At 39.5% G+C, this 17,431-nt stretch overlaps 1 protein-coding gene across 4 annotated transcripts in view; it reads right to left on the reverse strand.

Annotated features, from left to right (window-relative positions):
- The window catches only part of SPATS2L (spermatogenesis associated serine rich 2 like), an 82,912-nt gene that overhangs the window by 52,326 nt on the left and 13,155 nt on the right, over positions 1-17,431 (reverse strand). The gene's annotated exons all lie outside the window — the stretch shown is intronic.

A 17,431-nucleotide genomic window follows, 5' to 3' on the forward strand; every position in this document is an offset into this window, starting at 1 on the left:
AACCAAGTCCAGTTCAGAATAGCGGGCTTCAGTTACATGGCCAGTAGAGTGATCCTCTCTGTTATGCAGGATAGATGGATGGGGGACCTGGAAATATTTCAGAATGAGAAAACTCGCTTTCCACAGCAATGCTTGCCAAAGTAAACATTACAGTCTTGCTCTTCCTCAAGTGCAAGAAGGAATCTTGCCAAACACACTGATAAAGAGCAGTGAAGTTGTAAAATATGATCTGTTTGAATTCAACTTTTCCATGAAACCCCTACAAAACAAACAAAAAAAAGTTGACTTTCAGTCTTTACAGACTGCTTATTATCTTTTAAGTCATTTTTGCCAGGTGCTTGAGTCATTAAGTCGTTTATGTCGGCTCCTATTTCAGCTCAGAATGGCATACCAGGAAACAGTGTAAGCTAATTTGCTTCTGTTGTCAAAACGTGGCCTGCCAGGAGAGTATGGCATGGGAATGCTAACATCAGAGTATCTAGTGTAGTAGTATACTTTGCCTCAGTCAGTCATGTCTAAACAGTACAAACAGAAGAATAAAAATGAATATTAGGAAGTCTCCAAATACACACTAATTTTAGATGTTAAGAAATAAAATTACCATAAGAAATCAAGTTTCAACCAGAAGACTGGTACAGTGTGATCATTAGAATAAATTCTTATTTTGGAATAAATCTTAAGTTCAAAGGAATGGAGCTACTCACATTTCAGCCTTCTTTCTGTTAAGCGCTCTAAGTCCACGCTCTTTCCTTCTCTCCAGTTCAAAGATCTCTGAAGAGCCAGTTTACCATTGCTAGATGTGCAGGACTGATTCTCAGCAAAAACAGGTTGCAGCAATTCCTTTGAACTCAAGGAGCTACGCAAACTTTCATCAGCTGCCTGTTGGAACCACGGGCAAGCACAGCAGAGTCCACCCTCATAGCTGCAGAGATGAAAAAGCATCTGGGCAGAGAGCTTTAAATGCAGTTGCTGGAGCTGCCCTGGCTGAGCACACGAGGAAGCACTGCACTCATGACAACAGCTGGCAAGCTTATGGTGAACTCTGGGAAAGAAAGAACTTTAAAAGAGCTCTGAAAGTATTCCCATGTTTGATGAATACTGATGAAGCCAGATACTAAAATGAGGGCAGGAAAGTCTTAAGTCTTATGCAGATAGGTCTCAGGTGATGAAAGTATGTTCAAAGCATATGTAAACATACTTTGAGTTATGCATATTACTTGATCTAAATGTGTCAGAGCAGTCTGAACCTTGCAAAACCAAGCCTTGAAACGCAGCCTTTCATTTTCACTCCGTATGAAGCAGCTGCCCTTTGAAGATGCAAGTTTTTCCTTGAACAGTATTTTTAAATTGCGTGTATAATACACACAACACACACAAACACTAAGAAATGCCTATAAATTTCTCTATTAAAGCGACCTGACGCACAATAAACAGATAGACCCAACATTGTTCCTCTGCTAACAGTATCCACAAAGTCACACACTGCACTGAAAGCAATGCCACTGATGTTTTGTGGTTCCTAGACTTACAACAAATGCTGGCCTGCCTCTCCTCCCCCACCTTCCTACCCCAAGGAAAACCCTGATTTCCTATGTTAACAAAAGGTATTCCTGGAAACAACAACAAAAACACTGAATAAGCTAACCTATAATTACTTATTGTTCAAACAGGCCTTCAACCTACTTGTTATTGCACATTAAAATACGTGTCTGTTAGTGTTTACTGGACTTTGAACTGCACATTTTTAGAGAAACAAAATAAACCAATTTTTCTTTCCAGATGAAACAAACACTATCTAGGTATTGCTGTTCACAGGTACATCAAAAATAATGTAGAAGTACAGTCAGTCAATGCAGATTGTACATTGCCAAAAAGATGCAAAGGCACCTTAACCAGTTTTGCCCCTGGCGAAAAGGAGACGATGAGCTAATGTCAGAAAATCTTTCTGCTTCTTAAGGTCAGTAGCATAGGAAGCACTGCATGTCATGCATGAACTGAAGCCCTGGGTTAGCCTGGCATATAAGGGGCTTTAAAACAAAACAAAACAAAAAACCAAAACACTGACTTCTTAACTGGCCAGTGACAATCCTGATGAAGAAAGCTGTTTGACTAGCCAAGGAAACAAACGTGGCATGGACAGCTAATGGAACAACTTTATCAACAAAAAAAAAAGAAGATATTTTGTTCACCACTGAGGAACATTTCCAAAGAAATAAATCTATATTCTACCTCGATGGCACTTTTCTCAAAGACAGCTAAATCAGTTACACTGTACAGCTCTGGGATACATACTCCAGACCACTTCTTGATTTGCCTGTTGTTTTTTTTTGCCAACTCACCAGAGGTGATCCTTTAGCATGTCATAACCCATGAATTGATAAAATGAGTGGCACATTACACAGACCTTTACTTTGCTTCTATCCAGAACTTCTACAATGAAATATTTAAGAGATATTAGGCTAAAAACCACATTATTTACTTTACTGGTGTTCAAAAGCATTAGATGAAGCTCTGATTTGCAACTACCAGCTATGCCCTCCCTACCTGTTCAAACGTCCATGTACTGAAGGGTACCATACCCACGTTTCTTGGGCAAACATTGGTACCAGCACTTTTCAGGTAAGCAGTGCACAGAAAAGCATGCCTTATCTTTTAAATCTGTTAGGTAGCAATGTTACAGTAGCACTTACAAGCTCCTATATATTGTATGTAGGCACTGTCAAAGAAACAGTGCCAGTTCAGAGTTAACACACTAAACAAGCTGAATTTTCAGTTTCTCAACTTGCTTGAACCATTCTGTAAGTAGTAAGAACTAGCAGACAATAAATTGGGCTGGCTTGGAATTTTCCAATCAAACAGGGTTTTTGTTGGAAAAAAGAATTACTTCATCACAACTGGAACATTTCTCAGAAACATCTGCTGAACAAAACTTCTCCAAAAAAGCTATTTGAATTCCCTGTGAGCCAGTTATACTTCCCCACAGACCCCGTATCACAGCAAAACTCTGGATGGGCGAAGTTCATCACAACAAAGCAGGAAGTTACTGCGGTTTGTGTACTCAGGGAAGAGCTGATGACAGTGCTTATTGTCAAGTCCAAATACTGAGTTACTGTGGAGCCCTATATCAGTCATACCTTCCCTTCATTCAACTAGAGCCCCCCCACAAGTAATGGCAAAGGTGACCCTGAACAGCCTTTTTTTTTCTTTCTTTCTTTGTGCGTGTGTGTGTGTGTGTGTGTGCGCGTGTGTGTGGAGGGGGGGTGGGTGGGATGGGGAGAGCATTTCACTGTTTATGCAAAGCCTTACATAAAGTTAGCATCTTCATTCACAAAGAGCAGTCATGCCAGTCATTCAGAAAGACTAACTGCAAACAAACCATGCAGTCAGAACTGCCACAAACTCTCCTCTCTGATTTAGCCACGTACCAAAATGAGCAGGCTTGGCCCTGCAGACCCCTTATGGGAGCTGTGATTAGATATTTGTGGTTAACAGAGTTCTACTGCTGGCTTCCACACAACCAAGGGTTTGGCTGAAGTGTGCTCACTCCACAGTAACTCAGTATTCGGACTCTCCACTCCAAAAATGAAAATGAGACCCATGTATGAAAAGCAACTTACATAGGAAAAGATTCTGCTCCACTAGATGACTTCCTTGCGTATGCAGAGTTCTCAATAATGTTGACATAGGGAGAGATGTTCTAATTTTATCCATGGTTATTTTTCTTGAGGTTCTGGTCATTAACTGAGACCAGACAGTCTGACCACCTTGTTTGCATTCAGAGCACAGCAAACAGGGAATGCTTTGGCTCCTTTTAGTCTGTCTGAACTGTGGAGCTGGAGGAAAAGCACAAGAAGCCTTTCACCACATTATCCCCATGCACACCCTGCTTTTGGACAGGGCACAAATCACAGCCTTGGTCCTCCCTTCTAGCAGAACACCCACTCCATCCTGTTACCCTCAGAGAAAGTGTTTGTTCCTCCACAGCAAAGGATAAGGATTCTTCCAGCCTACTCAGAGTGCACCCTCCAAGGACAGAACAAAAATGCAAGCTACCTGTGCCCAAGAAAAGTTACCTTTTCAAGCACGGATGGTTTCAGAACATACTGGAGAGGGGTCAATTCTGTCAATTCTGTCTTACCTTCCCTGCACAGTGTCTTTTTATGAGTGTGTTCACCCTTCCCAGCCACTCATGGAAACCTTCATTCAAATCAATGTTTCAATATTGAAAATCCATGAGCACAGATGCTTTTCTTTAAAGATTCGCCATGCTTACCTGAAATTCCTATGCTACCTATGAAGGTGACACAGTAAGCACGTAACATCACATTTCTCCTTGAAGTGGTTAGCACCAGCTGAAAAGTCCAGCAAAAGACTTAAGATGGAGACCTTGAGCTCTTCCATTCAGACACATCACACTGCTACACATTTGTCCAAGATTTTGTGATGCTTTTCACCACCAGAAGCAAGTGCTTATCCACCTTAATATTAGCATAAGTGGAATAAAGGGCTAACAGTAACAGAGCATTCCACATATCCTAAAAATAAAGTACCTGTTCAAGAGCTTGTCTCCTTTAATCTTTATGAAAATTCTGTGAAAGCTCAACCTGCTTTCAGTTTCAGACTTTGATATTAATAAGATAAATGAAATCTAACCTGAAATATTTCTTGAGCTGTTTTCAAACAGCTACCAGTTATTTTTTCCACAGACAACAGTGTATCTGATCAAAAATAAAGGGCTGCAGCAAGGAACAGGTACTCTGACAGTGATTCACTACAATTCTCATCAGAATTGAACAAAGATTTCATTCATCAGATTTTATTTTTTCTTTTGCAATTTCCTAGGGTAAATCATGCAATTCTCAATCTTAATGCTTTAATACTGAAAACATTTCATCTGTCTAGTCTCATGATAAACTCAGAGAAGTGGAAGCATTGATTATTTTTAGGCAGAATATTACATATCTATATATAAAAACTGCAACAAGATGTGTGACTAGGCACTTTTATAACTAGCAATTTCTGAGACCACTTGCCCAGTGCAAACATCAGACCTTTCTTCAGAATTGCTCTTGCAGAACAATCAGCTTTAATATACAGCATCAATTCATAAAAACAGTTAGGTGCTACTGAATTTCATGGAATTTAAATACATGTTTTCAGATGTTTTTCAGAGAAAGATGAACATAAGCACACATTTAAGGGCTTTTAAAAAATTTTCAGAAGTTTACAGAACACTAATGTGAAACTTCATATCTGCACATGAAAACACTTTTAATCAAGAAAATTATGTTCTAAAAATATTACAACAGGATTTTGTTCTTGGAGTAACTCGTTAAAAAGCTACATTCCATTAAAAATTGTACTGAGCGTTGCTGGGATGGAGTTAATTTTCTTCACAGCAGCCCATATGGTTTTAGATTTGAGGCTACAGTAACGCTGATAACATACCAGTGTTTTGGCTGTTGCTGAGTAGTTCTTACACAGTGTCAAGGCTCCCCCCTGCCCACACTGAGTAGGCTGGGGGTAGGCAAGAGGTTAGGAGGAGACATCTAGAAGAGCTGACCCAAGCTAGCCAGAGGGATATTCCATGCCATGAATCTTCAAGCTCACCAATAAAAACTAGGTGAGAGGCTTTTGTTGCTGTTGTTTACAAGGTGGCTGTTCAGAGACTGGCAGAGCATCAGCCTGCACATGGCAGGTGGTAGTGAATCAACTCCCTTTACTTGTGTTATTTCTGCTCCTTCCCACACCCCCACCCCTTTTCCTTCACATATTAACAGTCTATCTCAAACCATAGCTTGTCAAACAAAATTTGCCACTTTTGTTCCTTCTGTTTTCTCCCCCATCCCATTGGTGTAGAGTGAGGGAAGTCAGCAAGCTGCTATGTGGGTGCTTAGCTCTTGTACAGGGCAAACCCTCTACAGCAAGTCATACAGAAAACCCATGCCACGTTTGTGTACTATACTCTTCTCAGACTTTGATGTAAAACTTGCCTCCAGTATTCAGTATCTGCAATATTCTACTATTTCTGTAGGTATTTGTATGGCACTGTACATCCAATCACCTGAGCTATACGGAGTTACTAAGTATTATTAAAATTATTTTACTGATGGGTACTGAGGTAGAAAGAAACTATAGGGAAACATTTTCAGTATTGATTAAAGATATAAGCTTTATTTCTAGAATTTACAGACACCTGCCATCTTCTAATAGTGACCTGAAGGTTTCTCAGAGCTGGAAAACCAGCCTTCTATCAGCCTGAGGGCTATACTGACCCCTCCCTACCCCTACCCCTCCAAGTACATGATCTGGTACACAAATTTGGCCCTCCAGTTACTTAACAGCAATAATTTCCCCATTTTCAGAGCCACAGGCCATTATTCTGATGCAGAAGACTAAACTCTGCTGAGAAATTATCACCTTTTAATTGAAGTCATTGAAAGCCAGCTCTGCTCTTCTGAGAAATTCCTGTGTTGTATAACACTTTTGACAAGGGTGAAGATGCTTCCAAGGTATCCCACTCTCTAGACTGACCATCTGTTTCTGACAGCTCGAGGTCTGGTTGGGAACTGACCCAGTGATTCACTTAGTTGTAATAGACAGAGCTTACAGTCAGACAAGCAATATTTCACCATGTATTTAGCCACACTCCAGAACAGCAGATGTGTAAGAACTACTTTGGGCACCCATATCTATCTTCTTTCCTTTGAGGAAGTCACACTGCTCACAGCTACTGAGTCTGAAGTGCTAAACGATTAACAGACTGAATCTATTCAGCCACTGCCTATAAACCTTCCATCACCAAACACTTTGGCATTTTGCCACGTAGCAACTGTGCTTAAAAATTGAAATCCTTAAGAAAGGTGAAATACCACAGAAATATGGTTATGTGCAATCTAGGATGTGTGCAAATGAGTCCTCTCTTTGCCTGTTACAATAATGTCTGAGTATTTCATAAGCATTGATACACGATCTATTTATCCTCCAAAAATCCATGCTCAAGTGCAGAAGAATAGTATTGTTACATCATTTCACTGATACAAAAATGAGGTAACACGTGATTCACTGAAGACTTCCCAGGAAGCAATTCATAAGGAACACTATCCAGATATCCTAAGTTGCAAGTAAACAGAAGAACCTTGAAGACATTTGAAAAACAGAAAGATGAAGACATTAATTCCCTTGTTAGGCTAGGAACAGGCTGCAGCTTATACTTTTTTTTTTTTTTTTTAAAAACATGCTGAACAGACAGACACCAACTACTTTCAAACACAATAGTAAAAGGAATTACTAGATAATTATTATCTCCCTCAAAACAAGTGTCAAAAAATACTGGATTCTTGCCACCTCTGAATTGAAGCAATTGCAAAGACCCGATTTCTCAGTATTTTATAAGTTTACCTTTTTTTTTTTTATTATTATTATTATTGCTATGAAGCTGCCTCTTTCCACCGTTCTCTGGACATTACCTTAGACATTACTTAGTGAGAGGTGACTTCCAAATATCAGTTCAGCAGAACCTTCAGTTGCAAATCATGATATTTCTTCATAGAGGTTCAATTTGAAAAGGATGAGGGGAAGCAGAAGGACACTATAGTAAGAGATTGTCAAGTTAGTGACACATAGAAAGAAGGTAAAGGAAAGAAACGCATCTGGAAAGGTGAAAGATAGACTCCACATATAAAACAGGAACCAAAGCAGCTTTTAAGACGTTCAAATAGGCTGCACTGCCATGGCAAAAGAACTCCCTAAAGTACCTGTCTTCCTGTTCCTACACTGATAAAAGCTCTAAGTAAACAGACTTTACATTTGTTATTTATAACACTAATGTGCACTGTGAAAGTGAGAATACAAAGATACAGAATTAGAGGATAAGTAAGAAGTCAAAGCTACAGAGAACGAATCAAGTATTCTTCCAATTCTTGCTATTTTTTTCCTTCTGTTGTGATCACAGTGGCACATGGCACCATGATCAGTTGTTGCAGGACAGCTCAAGAAACACGACCAACTCAGCTGTAAAGGATAGGCTGAAAGCGTGACTTCAGTTTCTGAGCTTATTTAGTCACATGCCAGTCACAATGACTTGCAAAGACAAATATAAAAGGTATCTTATGACTGTGAATGACTCCAGTTTCTGTTCTTATTTTTCTGTCTTCTCCAATGGACTGTATCTGCTGCAAAGACAGCTGGAAGTTAAAAAGAAAGTTGTCAATTTACATTTGATTTACTTTGGTGCTCTCTCCTTATAGGAGACTCTTTTGTGAAAAAACATCCCTCATTCCCTTTCCGCTCTGGCCAACACATGGGGGTGCTGACAGATACCCTTAAACAGCTTTTACAGGGCTTATTTTCACTGCCACAGAAGCTTGGGCAATTGCCTAAGACTTGTCATTAGACCCATTCTTGACCGCACATACAATACTCCCAGCTAAAACAAGCCAGTTTTAAAAAAATAATTCATTTTAAACTCAATCTATCCAGCACACTGGGATATACAGAAAGATAAACCTTCAATAATACAAACTGTTCTAGCCATTAATACAAGAGGGCTGTAGGTGCAACAGATACGCTAACTCAGCAGTTACTAATTCAATCTCGTTGAACAGCACCAATGTAATTTCAGTGTGACCATACTCCAATAAGCAATATTTAGGGATATGGTTTAGTGGGGACTGTTAGTGCTAGGTCAGAGGTTGGACTCGATGATCTTGAGGTCTCTTCCAACCTAGAAATTCTGTGATTCTGTGATTATCTCAAGAGCACCAATTCAGTTGAAACAAAAGGAGGTCCAGAGTTACACCAGCATTTTGGCCATGTGACAATGCCTTTGCTGATCTGCACAGAAATTTCAGAGTAATTATCCCCAAAGTTAAGAACATATAACCACAGTTGTGTGTCCACATCCATACACAGATGGACAGAAACTGATTTCCTGATTTCATTGGAAGAGGAAAAATAATGAAAAGAAGTAATAGGTAAGTTTTGATACTGCAGCAAGGAGAAGGCAGTCACAGACTAGCTTATAGTTTAGCCATGTGTGCAAGACATGAATTATTTCTTCCTGATTGCCACTTAAGTGAGTACTGATCCTTGTTTGCTTGGGAATAAGACCTATTCAGCAGTCTCCCAGCTAACCCTAGAATTATTATTTGACATTTCTGAACATCCCGATTGTTAAAACCAGCCTCTCCTAAGCCAGTACAACTTGTTTGTCTTTGCAGGAATATTTTTCCTTCTGTATTACAAAACATTCACTCTAATAGATTAGAAATGTGATTGCTGTCCTCTGTTAGCCAGTTTTTGCTTATTGAAACTGTATCTTTTCCTAAAGACTCCAGTGAAGCTTTGGAGCACATAAGTGCTTTAAAGTAAAGCCTGCACTTTTAAAAGGAAAGTACAAAGTTCTTAATTGCATCTGGAACATCCAGGTATTCCCTGAAGCAAAGCCTCCCACAACAAAGGCTCTGACGGCTTAGGTCCCAAAGTTCACTGCAAGACTGAAGAACATGGATTTCCACATGGCTTGCTGAGACTCAGTCATGTTCAAAATCGAAGGAATGAATGGAGCAATTTAAAATGTGATACTTGAATGAAGAAATACAACCACTCACACATGTCACAATGTTAAAGAGCAATCCTTGGTGTTGGAACCCACAGAGGTGCAGATTTCAGAGCTCAACAGGAAGGCTGGAAACCTGGTAAGGTAAACATACTCACTTGCATGTCTTTGGGCAGAATACCCATGCTGTGGCCCTGCCAGAATTTTGGTCTTTGATGCAAACAAAGACAAGATTTGGCTCTTTATTCCCTTCAAAAGGGATACAAGGAAGGGCTGAGAACAAGGAAGACTGTGAAGTCTTCCCTTTTGTCTAACAGGCACCTAAACTTAGATTGAACAAGACAGTAAGATGCCTAGCAGTTACTGCATTTCTTACACCAAAATATGGGCCCCCTCTCCTTAAAGTGCTATCTGTAGTCTGCAGGTGGTATTTTTAGGATTTAAGCAGACCAGATTATGCACATTATTGTATTGAGACACTCTAGTGATTGTGTTTTCCCCAGCATAATATACTACCTGCTAAACCTCAGTTTTGATCCTTCAGGACAAGTTGAGAGAGTGATTGCTTTTGAACTTGAGGAAAATTAAAATGTTAAAAAAACAACAACAACAACAACAAAAACTCTAAAACAACAACAGAAAAGCTTTACAACTTCAAAAAATGTATTTTTCCCCTGTTATATGAGTTCTTTCAACTATTTTTGTTCTCTTGAACTTCATGAAATATTGATGATCAAATGGACGTGTAATCTTAGAAGCCCATTCTTATGTGGGCTCTGATATGAAATAAGGTCACTGGCATAAAATGATTTAAATTTGAATTGTAATTCTTGTACTTTGAGAGCAAAACACAAGCACAAAATTGAAGTCAGAAGCCTTTGCTTTGTACCACTGTACAGTAAAAAAGACAAAGCAGGTAACCAAGACAACTATAAACCATACAACAAAATTACAAAAAGAATGTTTTATTGGATGTTGTAAAGCTGCTTTCCTCCCAAACGTTACCACTTCTTCAAGGTATTGCATCTTACTTGGTCAAACTTGATAGAAAATATATGAATTCATATGGGACAACCCTCCATAATTTGATTACCTTCCTGACTCACCATTTTGTCCTCATGGCATATTGTTAAAGAAAACATTATGTAGAAAATAATGACTCAAGGGAGGAGAAAGGAAATCAAGAGTGAATGTACAACAATTAAAAGGAAATTTATTTGATAATATAAAAGTGAAATACTGTAGCTTACAGTCTGCAAATATTTAAGGTAATTTCCCACCATAATGAAAAGTCACTTCTTGCAATCACAGGTCAAAGTGATTTTGTGTTTTCAGACAGAAAAAGACCCTGAAGTAGGAAACTGTGCTGCAACTCTGCATATTTTAACACTTTAAAAACAGCAGCCCATATCCCGTTTTGGCAAATCTATGGCTGATGAAAGCACTGTGTGTGGAAGAGACACCATTAAACACCCTCTCAGAACCTTCAACCACTGTACCTTCCAACGGGACACAAAGAAAAAAGCAGATATTCAGACATCACATCCCCAAACCTCCCATTAAAGAGAACTCAGTGACAAGTAACAGCACCAAAACTGAACATGAGCAGTGATTCCTGTTACATTTTTGTCTATCACAGCTCTCCAGCCTTGGAGAATATACAAATAAACCAAGCACTTAAAATCTCTCCACCTTGAACTCTGATCTTTTTAACAGCTCCCTAATCCTGGTATAAATGTGACACGACACACATGAGCACTAGAACCAGCAGCTAAGATGCAATCTAGATCTCAACAGCTATCCATAGGGATGTGTGCTGTAATGGGTTTAGAGAGCAGAACCAAACTTTCTAACTCTGGATAGGAGTCTTTATCCTTTGAAATCTTGCTTTACACTTTTAACAAGAAAAACAAGCTCTCTGACCACTTCTCTCTGATGCCTAGTCCTGACCCCAACCTTCACCTGAGGTTTCACAATCCACCTGTCACACAGGAGAGCTTGAACGCTGCACTCTGCTAAATCCACTGCAGTCCTGTGAGCCTTCCAGATCCTAACAGTAAATATAACCTTTGACACCTCCATTCCTGAGGAAATATCCTAAACATAGGCCAAAACAGAGTTTAAAGTATGGCCTAGGGACAAAAATCAGCACTAAAAATAACTGAAAATTACCTGACTGTATCTAACTCACAACCTTGTGGAAGCAAGCAATAAAGTCCTCCAGTCTTATATCAAAACCCCAACTTAAACCATAGCTGGCAGCACCCAACAACCCTCTGAATTTAATCAGACACCACGAGTCACTGAAGGAACACAGTGTGAGAACCACAGTCTACAGTTGACATGACTGGATGCAGAGGCTATTTAGCATCGGCTGTAACACAAAAACAGCAAGACTTGGTTGAGAATTTTGGTACTAGATGTTCTTTGGACCTTTTTTGTTTTCAGATTTTGGCCTAAGCTAGTGAGTCAATCACACTTCCCTAGCTGCCAGTGCACAGTAATTTAGCACATGGAAAGCAAACTTCAGTGTCTTTTATAACTAGTCAAAACTTAAGGCATTAAGCCTCAACCTTATGCCCAACACAGGCTGACCGGGAGCTCTGATGTGGTCAACGTAAGCAGCACTCTTTGTCTGTCACTACTCAACTTCAACATAATTGCTAAATTGCTGTTTTGCACCTCAGTACCTAGCCATTTAGTAATGTTCTCCTAAGGCTGAACTCTGCCTGTCTCTGCTGCTTGGCCAGCATGTTTCATTTTGTTTGCTGCAGCGTTAAGCTTCTGCCAGGGAATGCAGCGTTAAGGATAGCCAGCAGGATTCAGCTTTCTGAGAGCAGTTCAGACACTTACAATGTGCATTTCTTACTACAACAAAAGAGCATACAATCAGAAGCTTCTTGACTAAAACCATCTTCTATCTGGTATTTGCCAAAGATTATATAGCAAGAAGTCTGCTGACTTTAGGATTGGGAAACAACCATATAAAAGCTTCAGGATTGGACCAACTCACCTCCTATGCCAGATTTCTGTCCAGTGACACATATGGGACAATACCACAGTAGGGCAAAGGATAGTATCCATGCTCAACACCAATCCAGGAGGGAACTACAGTAAACGAAGAACAGCTGCAGTGAGGAAGAAAACCTATAAATGCTGTGTGGTCTTGTCAAAGAGAAAAACTGTTCTTGAAGGCTCTCACAGCGGAGAGCATACTACGCAATCAGAAATACAACTGGCACTGCTTCTTCAGTTTCAGCCAGCATGAAATCACATGGTTTAAAAAATAAAACTATGCTTGCTATAAGTCTTAAAGGACCTGAATATCAATAATTCACTTCTTTTACCTGATATAAACTCTTCCTAGCTCTATGATGGATGAACTAGAGCATCAAGATAGGCCTCAGACTCTTTACAAACAAGTTTTTTAAAACAAGTCCACAGCTAAAAAGTCTGTAAGTATCTTTACTCCCCTAACAGTCATTATTTGAGTCCATTATTCCTGCTATCTCAATGCCAGCCAGTATTTTCTTCTCAATGCATCATGGGCTTCATCCATTTGCTACTGACCAAACTGGGGCTGGAATGGACCTGTAACACAGACATACATGAGCCACATGGCACTAGAAACTCAACACCACGCAGTTAAACACATTGCATCTCACTAGAAGGGAAACCTCTCTCAGAAGTTCACTGTCTAAACCACCAGACTCACTGTAAGTGCAAAATAGAGTGGACTGAGTTGTGGGCACTGCTAAAGCACTAGCACTCAGACAGCTGGCATCAGGCAATGCTTTTCTGCTTCCTACAAGAATTGCTGCCTGCTTCCTACCATGTCAATACTTTTGATAGATCCTTTCACAGTTTGTTTACATAGATGATGTTTTTTTCCTCCTCAATCTCTGGGTGACCTCAAGTATCTCCAATTATTTTAGCCTTCTCTGTTCTCAGAAACCATAAGAGGGATTCTGGAACTCACTCTATGCACGCAGTTACTGACTCTAGTGGACTTATGAAAGCTTTTTACTGCTTATGAAGAAACTCATCCACATGTAAAGTTTCCAGAAAAGCCTCATCTGGGGAATTAACTTTGACAACAGAACAACTACCCAGGCACTTTTGCTATATTCAGTTCCTAGTATCCATATATATACTTTGTCAAGATTGGCTAACTGGATTTGAGATGAGGATTTTCACTGAAACACATTAGCCCATGAGTCAAAGTTATCCTCCTAAGGACAGGGCTTCTGAGGCTACATTCAGAAATACTCAAAATGACATGAGATTGTCAGCCAACGCTTATGACAGTTCTTCATTATCATTGTTAATAAATGAAATATTCTCTAATGCATTCCAAGCTAAGCTGTAGCCTTTTCCCTACCCTCAGAGGATGCACGTACGGTATAAATACAAGGCAGTATACCAGCTGCAGCTAGCAAGTCAGAGAAGTCTACTTGATGGCACAAACCATTATTTGTTATTCTATACTTTTAGGCAGGATTCTAACTTCTGAACTTAATGAGTTTGTGCAGAATCCAAGAATTAGTCCAATATACTGACAAAAACATATTTTAAGTAGAAAGCTTTTGTGAGTAGCCACGTGGAATACTTGAGGAAAAAAATGATCATTAAAGAAGCTGTAGAGGATTTACAGTTCTGTTTTGTTTGGATCTACACAGTAGACCAGTCCATAAACTGGAACTTTTTAAAAGAAGAACAAAACGCATTTGCTTTGCTTTATTTGAGAATTGTGGGAATGATGGTAACCAAGCAACATCACAAAGCTGGAGAGCCCTGGTTAAGGCAATCACTGATACCCTGATGAGCCAGGATATGCCTAAAGGAGCTTTGGGAGCTCCATTTTTATACACTTCAGGGGCCTCCGCAGATCTTAAGACAACTGAGAAAGAGTCCATACACTCTGTGGACTCTACACATCTCCCACAACTCTGTGTGAAAACTGCCTCTCCTCTTAATTGAATTCTGCTGCCACTTTGAGTCCACTGTGAGTTTTACTTGCCAATTTTGCACACTGAAAGGTCAAGCTGCCATAAAAGCTTGCTTTTATAGAGGTTAAGCAATTCAAAAATAATGTCTCAGACAGCATAAGTGGTGACAAGTTAAAAATAAGCTCCACAGATTTATTAGAATATTCAGTGCAGACCCCTGTAAATATATGTATATTTGCTTACACAAAACAATCTTATAATTAATTCTAAAAGATAATAAAAACCACAACTAAATTTAAAAAATCCAGTGTCATTTTCTGGGCAAAAACTGTCCTCCCATTCATCTCTACTAAACCAGAACAATTAAGCATTTTACAACTTCTATGATTAATGACAGCTGGAATACCTCATTCTCAATTAAGGCACTATCAACACTGTTTTCAAATTGGCACATCCACCATGTAATCTGTCTTCAACCTTCCAACAGAAGAACAGGAGCTTATGAAGGGAGTAGTACTTCATATTTTGCACACTCAAGTGAAATCATGCCCTCTGTCTCACATTTTTTTTTCCCCAGCACTTTATGAAGCTTTTTTTTTTTTTTTTTCTCAACGGATCAAAACCAAAGTAAACATTTTATTACTAACAATACCAGTGTGTGTGTTTTGGTATATATAGGTATTTCAAGACAATCATAATCTGACAAAGAAAATAATACATACAAGATGCTTTTAAAAAGTTGGTGAATTGCTTATCTAAATAAACAATAGGCAGTGAAAATATATCCAAGAACACCTGCTTTTCACAGAATGAGGTACAATTTCAAGAGACAAAAAAGGCACCTACTGAATATAATCAGTGCAAGGTGGATAATACATCAGTGCTGTGAACGGTGAGCTTATGGTGCAATTTAGTAGATAGCATTGCAGAAATTAAATGGCACAGGTACAACAGTGAGATCAGCACCAAAAGCAACATAATATAGGTACAGCAGGTGTGCTTAACACATAGAATATGCAGATGCTGTGCAATCTGCAGGGGGTGACCAGAAAGCTCAATCCTGAGGAACAGATTTACAACTTTTCCTGATGCTAACACCAGCTGATACTGGGTTTTACTGTCTGCTACCAACTAAGTAACCAAAATACACCTAAATGACCCAACTAGAGACTGTGCCTAGAAACGTCCCATCCCAGTTACTCTGGGACATAGAGAGAGGGGGGCTTCGAGAAACTTGGTTTACTGCCACCACCCTTGCTGTATTTGTGAGAAATATCACATAAGGAACAGGAAGAGCAGAACCTTTCATCGATACTAAATCACATCACATCTACAGTGTTGAGCATCCACTTTTCTAACAACCTAACAGGACACAAAGCACGAAGAAGAAGACTATCACCTGGCAACCCCTACTGACAGGATGCCCAGCAGAGGGATGCACACTGCATCACCCCTGGCAGCAAGCACTGCGTCCTGCTCTGAGAGCACCAACTCTGCTCAGGAGCCAACTGGATCCCTCCAGTCTGCTCCACCTCACTCCATCCTGTTTTCTGGAAAGGAGGAGGACTGAGAACTCCCAGCCAGATGTCCTCTCAGCTGTTTCACACTGCTCTTTCCTTCCAAGAAAGAGCTGAGCAGAACCACAAAGCACGTGTCCTGGGTTCTATAACATAGAGCACTTGGGATCAGATACACTCCTAACATAGAAGTCCAATCTTTACTTCCCTCCATATAGAATGGGAAAATGCCCTCTTTTCTTGCTGCATACAAACTCTAAGAATGGGATCATAATGAAAAAATGTATAACAAAATCAATTTACAAATGTAGCTTTAGATTCTTTTGAAGTTTTAATGGGAAGGAGGAGCAAAATTACTCAGGGGATCTTGGTCAAATTCAGTCATGAGTATAATGAGATCTCATTCCTGTGTGGTATTTCGCATCACAAAGGAAAGCATGCAGAGCTCTCACAGCCCTGAGACACAAGGATCCATGAAACACTTAACTTATGCCATTTCATAGGAATGATGCACAAATAATAAAATAACCTCTAAAGTTTTGCAGCAAAATGTTCGTATCGGAACTTATTGTGTCTTTGATTACAAAGTGTTGACCTGGGCTTCAGCTGAAATGCTTATGTCAGTCCTTTACTTATGAAGGATTTTTGCTAATATAAAGCAAAAATAGTTTTATCCAAGCTCATTAGCAGAAAAGAAAGCTGTAAGCATTGGTACAAATCTGGAATGTCTCCAGTGAACTCAGATCCACCCTGTGCTAAAGGAAATCATAGCTTGGCTGAGTTTATTGGCATAGCACCCTCTGTATGGATCACTGATTTAGAATTCCAGTCTGTATTTACTTTCCTAGAAACAAACACGTAATTACTGCTGACACTACCTCAGCAACTGGCTTATAACTTGGCACATCTGCTCTAAGTGTCTTTGGTATACCAACTGTGAAGTTTGTTACAGCAATATCCACAAGACATAGTCTGCATACTTCGTTGTACACTGAATAAAAAGAAATGACACGCTACTTTTAATGACAAAGTTGTTTGGAAAACACTTATATGCATGCAACGTGGCCAAGCATCTAACCCAACCCGATCTCTAACCCAACCTTTGCTTTAAGAAGTATTACATTTACACCAGTTTCACATTTCAAAACTCATAGTACACTGACGTACGAAGTATATTGATACTACATGTTTTTCCATTTTAAGTCCTAAAATTGTTGCTTATTTATGTAGAGGAGGGGAGGAACACAATAAAAACAAATAGTACAAGCTACCTTTCTTGTTTCTCCAGTCTCTTAACTTTCATAGACGGAGCTGCACGGATATTCTCTGCTCACATCACTGATGAAATGAACTCAACATAATCCTTTTAACCACAGTTCTCAGTATGAGTAACTGAGGCTTTCATA

The sequence above is a fragment of the Netta rufina genome, assembly GCF_964035555.1.
Source record: "Netta rufina genome assembly, chromosome: 6".
NCBI lineage: Eukaryota > Metazoa > Chordata > Aves > Anseriformes > Anatidae > Netta > Netta rufina.